The following is a 7,680-nucleotide window of genomic DNA, read 5'->3' as shown; positions in this document are numbered from 1 at the left end:
TGAGGGGCAGCATTTGGGATGTAAATATATAAAATAATTTACAGAACAGAAAAAGAAAAAAAGAGGGAATTCAGTTGTATCTTTTGAATTATGTGAACACTGTTTAATTAACATAAAGTCTAGCTGGATCTGGCATTAACAGATTTGATGTTTGGTGGATTGACATTGGAAAGTCATTGAACATTGTATTTAATATGTTCAGGCATGTTTAAGGCACATGTCAGTGAAAAGGAACTGAAGTACAAATTCACATTAAATAAATGTAACAAAAATACTATTAAAAATATTCCTGTTCTCCCACATACAGAGTTCTCTCTCTCTCTCTCTCTCTCTCTCTCTCTCTCTCTCTCTCTCTCTCTCTCTCTCTCTCTCTCTTTCTCTTTCTCTCTGTGTGTGTGTATGTGTGTGTGTGTGTGTGTGTATAATATTGCACATCTTAATCAAAGATTTTGTGCAAATATGTCTTTAAAGTTAAGTAAAGCCATCATAGAAGAAATTAACCATTCACCCATGGAGCTCAACTAAGAACAGTGAAGAAAAGTCTAGTGGAGCATTTTCTCTTTTGCCTTCAAGACACACAGTGCTCATCAAAGAAACATGGTATCCTTTTCCTTTTTCTTTTGCAGGCTTCTTGAACTTCTGCTTCCAGACCACACAGAACACGTAAACATTTATTCAGAGACAGGAGAACTACCACATGCCACATGGTCTGTTTCCCCGGACTTCCTCTCTCTTCTCTCTTAGAAGGTGCGGAATATTTTCTGTGGTTTTGCCTACAGATGCCCTGGTCTCACTCCTAGAGGGGGTGACCTTTCTGTTTCTCCTTCTCCTCTTATCTCACCACATTGTCATCATTCTGGATAGCATGGCAAAATGCAGGCAGACATGGGAGCACATTAAGGGGCAATGTGAGGGTGATGGAGCTGGGCCCCACCTAGCAGGGAAGATGACTGCATGCTACTTTGCTGGTGCTGGGAGGAGGAGCCCGGGTGGTGACAAATGACCTCACTGTAGGGGGGAGGCGGCCCCTCCATGCACCCACCACTGCTATAGCAGGTAGCACTGATGCCCCTGAGTTACTGAGTTACTGCTGGGAGGACAGGGCCCTCCCACATGGTGCTGTCTATAAGGTCACTGTGGACAGTGGTTGGGAGGTTCACACAGATTCCTGGTTCAGCTCCAGCTGTTGCTCAGGGTCCTGTAGCTGGAGGGAGCAGGGGCCCTGGTAGAGTGGAGGCTTCTCCCATCACAGAGTGAGATGGTAGGGGGCAGGGGGATTTCCTGCTGCAGGTAGGGGTAGGTGGGCTGGAAGCTGCTCTGCTGGACAAAGGGAATCAAGGCAAGGCAGTCAGTGGGCCGAGGCTGGGCATAAACCTGCAGCTCCTGCATTCTGCCTGACAGCTTACTGTCTGAGGGCCAGAGGCACCCTTCTGAATTCAGTCTGTCATCTCTTCCCCTGGCCTGGCTGTGTCAGCTGGTGAAGGAGCAGGCTGACAGCTTGTAGTGGCTCAGCAGGTACATGATCATCATCACCACCATCACCATCATCATTATGAGGATGACCAAGATCTCCATGAACTCCAGCTCCTTGATCTCCATGCTGTGAGCAAAGACCCCTGGCAGTTGCACACACAGGAGACACTGGGCTGCCTGGTGGCTGTAGTGGCAGCGGTGGTGGTGCTGTTGACCCCCATCAAGCAGTCATGGGCAGCACAAGGCATGAGGTGCAATACAGAGGGTGCAGGGTCAGCCCTGTTTTGTCTGCCAGGCTTGGGCCAGGCATACAGAGATCAATGCGGTACAGGCTCCTTTTGCTGCCAAGGTTCCATAGGCAAGCAGGGTACCCTGGCCGAAGAGAGGGAGTCCCGAGGAGGCATGCCATGGCTGTGCTACTTGCAGCATGCGGGTCACTGGTGGGTGGCCAGGGCACAGGGTTGCCAGGCTAGTTTGAGCACCAGGCATTCAGCAGATGAGCACCTCCTCCAGCTCATTAAAGACCACGGACATCGGTTGCCTTGTTGAGATTTTGTGAGATATTTTTTTATGGCAAGTTTTTAAAATTTTTTTCACTTGGAAATATTCTTTATTTTCATTTCAAATGTTCCCTTACCTGGTTTGTCCCCCAGAAAATCCCCTAACACATCTCCCCTCACCCTGCTCACCAGTCCAGCAACTCCTGCTTCCCTGCCCTGGCATTCCCTTATTCTGGAGTATTTAGCCTTCTCAGGACCAAGAGCCTCTCCTCCTTTGGATGTCCAATGAGGCCATCCTCACTGGATATGCATCTGCAGCCATGGATCCCTCCACGTGTACTCTTTGGTTGATGGTTTAGTCCCTGGTAGCTCTAGGGGGTACTGGGTGGCTCATATTTTTGTTCCTCCTATGGTGCTGTAACCCCTTCAGATCCTTGGGTCCTTTCTCTAGCTCCTCCATTGGGGACCCTGTGCTCAGTTCAATGGTTGGCTGAGAGTACCCCCTCTGTATTTTTCATTCACTGGTAGAGCCTCCCAGGTGACAGTTATATCAGGCTCCAGTCACCAAACACTTGTTGGCATCCACAATAGTGTCTGGTTTTATAACTGTATATGGGATGAATCCCTAGGTGGGGCAGTGTCTGGACAGTCTTTCCCTCAGGCTCTGCTCCACATTTTGTCTCTGTATCTCCTCCTGTGGGTATTTTGTTCTCCCTTCTAAGAAGGACCAGAATATCCATACTTTGTTCTTCCTTCTTTCAGAGCTTCATTTGATCTGTGAGTTATAACTTGGGTATTCCAAGCTTCTAGGCTAATATCTACTTATCAGTGACAGCATACCATGTGTGTTATTTTGTGATTGGGTTACCTCACTCAGGATGCTGTTTTCTTGTTCCATCCATTTGCCTAACAATTTCATGAATTCATTGTTTTTCATGGCTGAGTAGTATTCCATTGTTTAAATGTACCACATTTTCTGTATCCATTCCTCTGTTGAGGGACATGGATGTAGCTTCCCTGTCATATCAAGAAGACATAGTCTTACTGAAGACTTCCTAGTCCTCAGGCTCTTACAACATTTCTGTCCCTTTATCTGAGATATGGCATCAGTGTAAGGTATAGGGATTATGTTGTAGATGTATCAAATGGGGCTGGGCATCCTTCAGTCAGTGGTTACCTGCATTTTGACAAGCTGTGGCTTTGTAGTGTGGTTTTTGTCTGCCACAGTAAGAAGCTTCTTTAATAAATGGTGAGAGCTGTACTTATCTCTGGATAGAAGGATGCATATATTCAGAATACACTTAGGATCTGTATTGATTTAGCAAAGCAGTAGTAGCATATCCCTGAAGATCCTTGTGCTGACTACTCACAAACAGTTGTCTAGGATTCCAGTTGGCATTTTGCTTCTGTTGAGCAGACCTTGAGTCTAAATAGACAGTTGTTGGCTTCCACCAAGATATAAGTACCACTTTTGCACCTTTGGAGAGAACTTGCCATGTTGTAGTTCACAGACTTTACATCTAGATAGGAATATTGACTGCTTTCCTTTCTAAACAGCTTTCTTATTTCCCCCTGATAGTGTGACAACACTTCTTAGAGTTGAGTCTTTTGTTTCAGACAATGCTAAAGTCTTCAAGTCCTATGTTCAAAACCTGAAGTGTCTTCAACAACGGCGTTTTATCTTCAGATCCTAGGAAGCAACCAGAAGACATCATCTTCTCTTCAGGACCTGACTCTACCTACAGTAGCCTGATAAGCCTACAGTTAATCAAAATCAGGAGATCTTGAGACAGGAAGCAAGGTGGCATGGAAAGAGTGAAAGAGTCCACAGGCTGCAGTGATTGTGTTGAAAACAGACTCTAGGAAGGCAGCTTCAGTGAAACAGCTCATTTAATAATGGGATCAAAGACTATTTAAACCATTGGAGGGTGTGTAAAAACTTTTTTTAGTTTTTTAATTAGATATATTCATTATTTACATTTCAAATAATATCCCCTTCATGGGTCCCCCATCCCTGAAAGTCGCATAAGCCCTCTCACCTCCCCCTAATCACCAATCATCCCCCTTCCACTTCCCTGTCTAGGTATTCCCCTACACTGCTGCTTGGAGTCTTTCCAGGACCAGGACCCTCTCCTTCCTTTGTCCTGGGCATCATTTGATGTGTGAATTATGTCTTGAGTATTCCAAGCTTTTGTTCTAATATCCACTTATCAGTGATACCATGTGTGTTCTTTGTGATTGGGTTACCTCACTTTGGATGATATTTTCCAGTTCCACACATTTGCCTAAGAATTTCTTGAATTCATTGTTTTTTTTTAAATTTTTTTTATTCGATATAATTTATTTACATTTCAAATGATTTCCCCTTTTCTAGCCCCCCACTCCCCGAAAGTCCCGTAAGCCCCCTTCTCTTCCCCTGTCCTCCCACCCACCCCTTCCCACTTCCCCGTTCTGGTTTTGTCGAATACTGCTTCACTGAGTCTTTCCAGAACCAGGGGCCACTCCTCCTTTCTTCTTGTATCTTATTTGATGTGTGGATTATGTTTTGGGTATTCCAGTTTTCTAGGTTAATATCCACTTATTAGTGAGTGCATACCATGATTTTTAGTAGCTTAGTAGTGTTCCATAGTGTAAATATACCACATTTTCTGTAGCCATTCCTCTGATGAGGCTCTGTTTCCAGCTTCTGGCTATTATAAATAGGGCTGCTATGAACAAAGAAGAGCATGTGTCCTTATTACATGCTGGTGAATCCTCTGGGTATATGCCCAGGTGTTGTATAGCAGGGTTCTCTGGTAGTATCATGGCCAGTTTTCTGAGGAACCTCCAGACTGATTTCCAGAGTGGTTGTACCAGCTTGCAATTCCACCAGCAGTGGAGGAGTGTTCCTCTTTCTGCACATCCTAGCCAGCACCTGCTATCATGCCCAAGTTTACTGAGGAACAGCCAGAGTCATTTCCAGAGTGGTTGTACCAGCTTGCAATCCCACCAGCAGTAGAGGAATGTTCTTCTTTTGCACATCCCAGCCAGTACCTGCTGTCTCCTGAGTTTTTGATCTTAGCCATTCTGACTGGTGTAGCAGTAAGGGAAAAAGGTCAAGTAACATATAAAGGTCCACCTATCAGAATTACACCAGACTTCTCACCAGAGACGATGAAAGCCAGAAGAGCCTGGGCAGTTGTCATACAGACTCTAAGGAAACACAAATGCCAGCCCAGACTGCTATATCCAGCAAATCTCTCAATTGCCATAGATGGAGAATCCAAGGTATTCCATGACAAAAACAAATTTACATAGTATCTTTCCACAAATCCAGCCCTGCAAAGGATAATGAATGCCAAACACCAACAAAAGGAGTGAAACTAAACACTAGAAAAAGCAAGAAATTAATCTACTTTCAACAAACCCAAAAGAAGATAACCACACAAACATAAAAATTACATCCAAAATAGCAGGAAGCAACAATCACTATTCCTTGATATCTCTTAACATCAATGGACTCAATTCCCCAATAAAAAGACTTAGAATAACAGACTGGATATGTAAACAGGACACAACATTTTGCTGCATACAGAAAACACATCTTAGTGTCAAAGAAAAACACTACCTCAGAGTAAAAGGCTGGAAAACAGTTTTCTAATCAAATGGTCCCAGAAAACAAGCGGGAGTAGCCATTCTAATATCCAATAAAATAGACTTACAACCAAAAGTCATCAAAAAAAGACATGGAAGTACACTTCATACTCATCAAAGGAAAAATCTACCAAGAAGAACTCTCAATTCTGAACATCTATGCTTCAAATACAAGGGCACCCTCATTTGTAAAAGAAACTTTACTAAAGCTTAAAGCACATATTGCACCTCACACAATAATTGTGGGTGACTTCATCATCCCACTCTCCTCAGTGGACAGATCAGGAAAACACAAACTTAACAGAGTCGCAGTGAAACTAACAGAAGTTTTGGACCAAATGGATTTAATGGGTATCTATAGAACATTTCATTCAAAATCAAAAGAATATGCATTCTTCTCAGCACCTCATGGTACCTTCTCCAAAACTGAACATATAATTGGTCACAAAACTGACCTCAACAGATATAAAAAGCTTTCATATTAACTGTATCATTGGATAGGGCCAGTGTGCTCAGTATGCCTCATTAGCATAAGATGGAATTCCAGGTGCTCCTGGACATGACCTTATAAGGTAAAAGGAAGTTTAACCTGGCTACCCGACTAAGTAACCTCTCATGGTGGGCAAAGGCAAGGCACAGGGCTACATGCATTGGAACAGGTAGGACATGGGCAGGGAGGGAGCAATCCTATTGCTGCCAATCTGAGGATGAGATGTCCAGGGCTTGGACAGGCCTCAACAGACTCTTGCTTCAGGCCTGCTTCCTTCAGCCCCAAGTGCCCTGGCCCCACAAGCATCAATTGTCTATGATTCTTTGAAAGAGTCTTGGAATCTCGTGACGATTCTCAGACCTTGTACTTGAATATTTATATTAGATAGCCTATGGCTCTTGATGAAGACTTGTAACCCAGTGGTATAGTGCTCTCTTCCTCTCTCCCTGTCTCTGTCTCTCTTTCTGTGTATATGTGTTTGTGTGTGTGAGTGTGTATGTGTTACACAATTTTATATAAATATAAAGTAATATGACTACTTCAGGCTATTTCAAACACTTGAGTGTTACTTATTCCTACTGTCCTTCTGTATTGTTCCCCTCTCTCTTTCTAATTAAACCTCTTCCTGTGTCTCCCATTTTCCTGTTCCTGTCTCCTATTAGCCCATGGTTTACATTTTTTTGTTTCAGTTGGTTACTCCAGAATAATACAACTTGAATAATAATGAGGGTTTTGCAGTATTCTACTCTCTCCAGAACACAGGTCATCTGGACAGAGGATAAAGAGAGTTACATCAGAATCAAATGACATCACACATCAAATGGACTTAATAGATGTATGTAGAATATTCTACCCAAGTACCAAAGAATATACATTCTACTCAATAACCCAGGGCTCTTCTCTAAAATAGAGCAGATCCAGGCTACAAAACAAATTTGAGCAAAAATGAAATAACTCCATATATCCTATTGCAACATAGTACAGTAATACTTAAAGTCAATAGCAAACACATCTCTTGTTTGTACAAAAGTCATGGCAATTAAACAACTCATTGTGAAATAATGAATTATCAAAGAAGAAATCAAGAAAAAAGTAATTTTCCAGGAGAGCACAACATAACAAAATTTCTGGCACAAGTGAAAATCTGTTCTGCAAGGGAAATTTATATCTCTTAAGTTTCCACATTAAAAAATTTTTTTTTCCTTTACAAGTCTAGGATGTCAGGGCATCAAACTGTGCCACTAGTCGGCAGGGTCAATTTTCCCTACACAGTTAATCCTCTTTGGAAATGTCCTCACAGATATATCTGTAGGTTTACCTCACTCACATCCTAGGTAGTTCTTAATCCAGTCAAGTTGGAAACACAAATTAATCATTAAATGTGTATTTGGAACTTACACTTTCAGAGTGTGTCCATGACAATCATGGCTGAGGAGTATATGGCATCAGACAGGCAAGCAGTCATGGTGCTAGAGCAGTAAAAGAGGAATTACAACTTCATGCTCAACCAGAAAGGTGGAGGGACACTAGGAATGGCATGAGCCTCATGAGACACACACACACACACACACACACACACAAAGG

General features: G+C 42.9%; 1 pseudogene; it reads right to left on the bottom strand.

The window, feature by feature from the left end:
• Positions 1 to 796: 796 nt before the first annotated feature.
• LOC127691116 (protein TMEPAI-like) lies at positions 797 to 1,694 on the bottom strand (annotated as a pseudogene).
• Between the last annotated feature and the right edge of the window lie 5,986 nt (positions 1,695 to 7,680).

Source organism: Apodemus sylvaticus, chromosome 8 (genome assembly GCF_947179515.1).
Source record: "Apodemus sylvaticus chromosome 8, mApoSyl1.1, whole genome shotgun sequence".
Lineage (NCBI taxonomy): Eukaryota > Metazoa > Chordata > Mammalia > Rodentia > Muridae > Apodemus > Apodemus sylvaticus.
The sequence above is the reverse complement of the archived record's forward strand: the minus strand, read 5'-3'. Positions and strand labels throughout refer to the sequence as shown.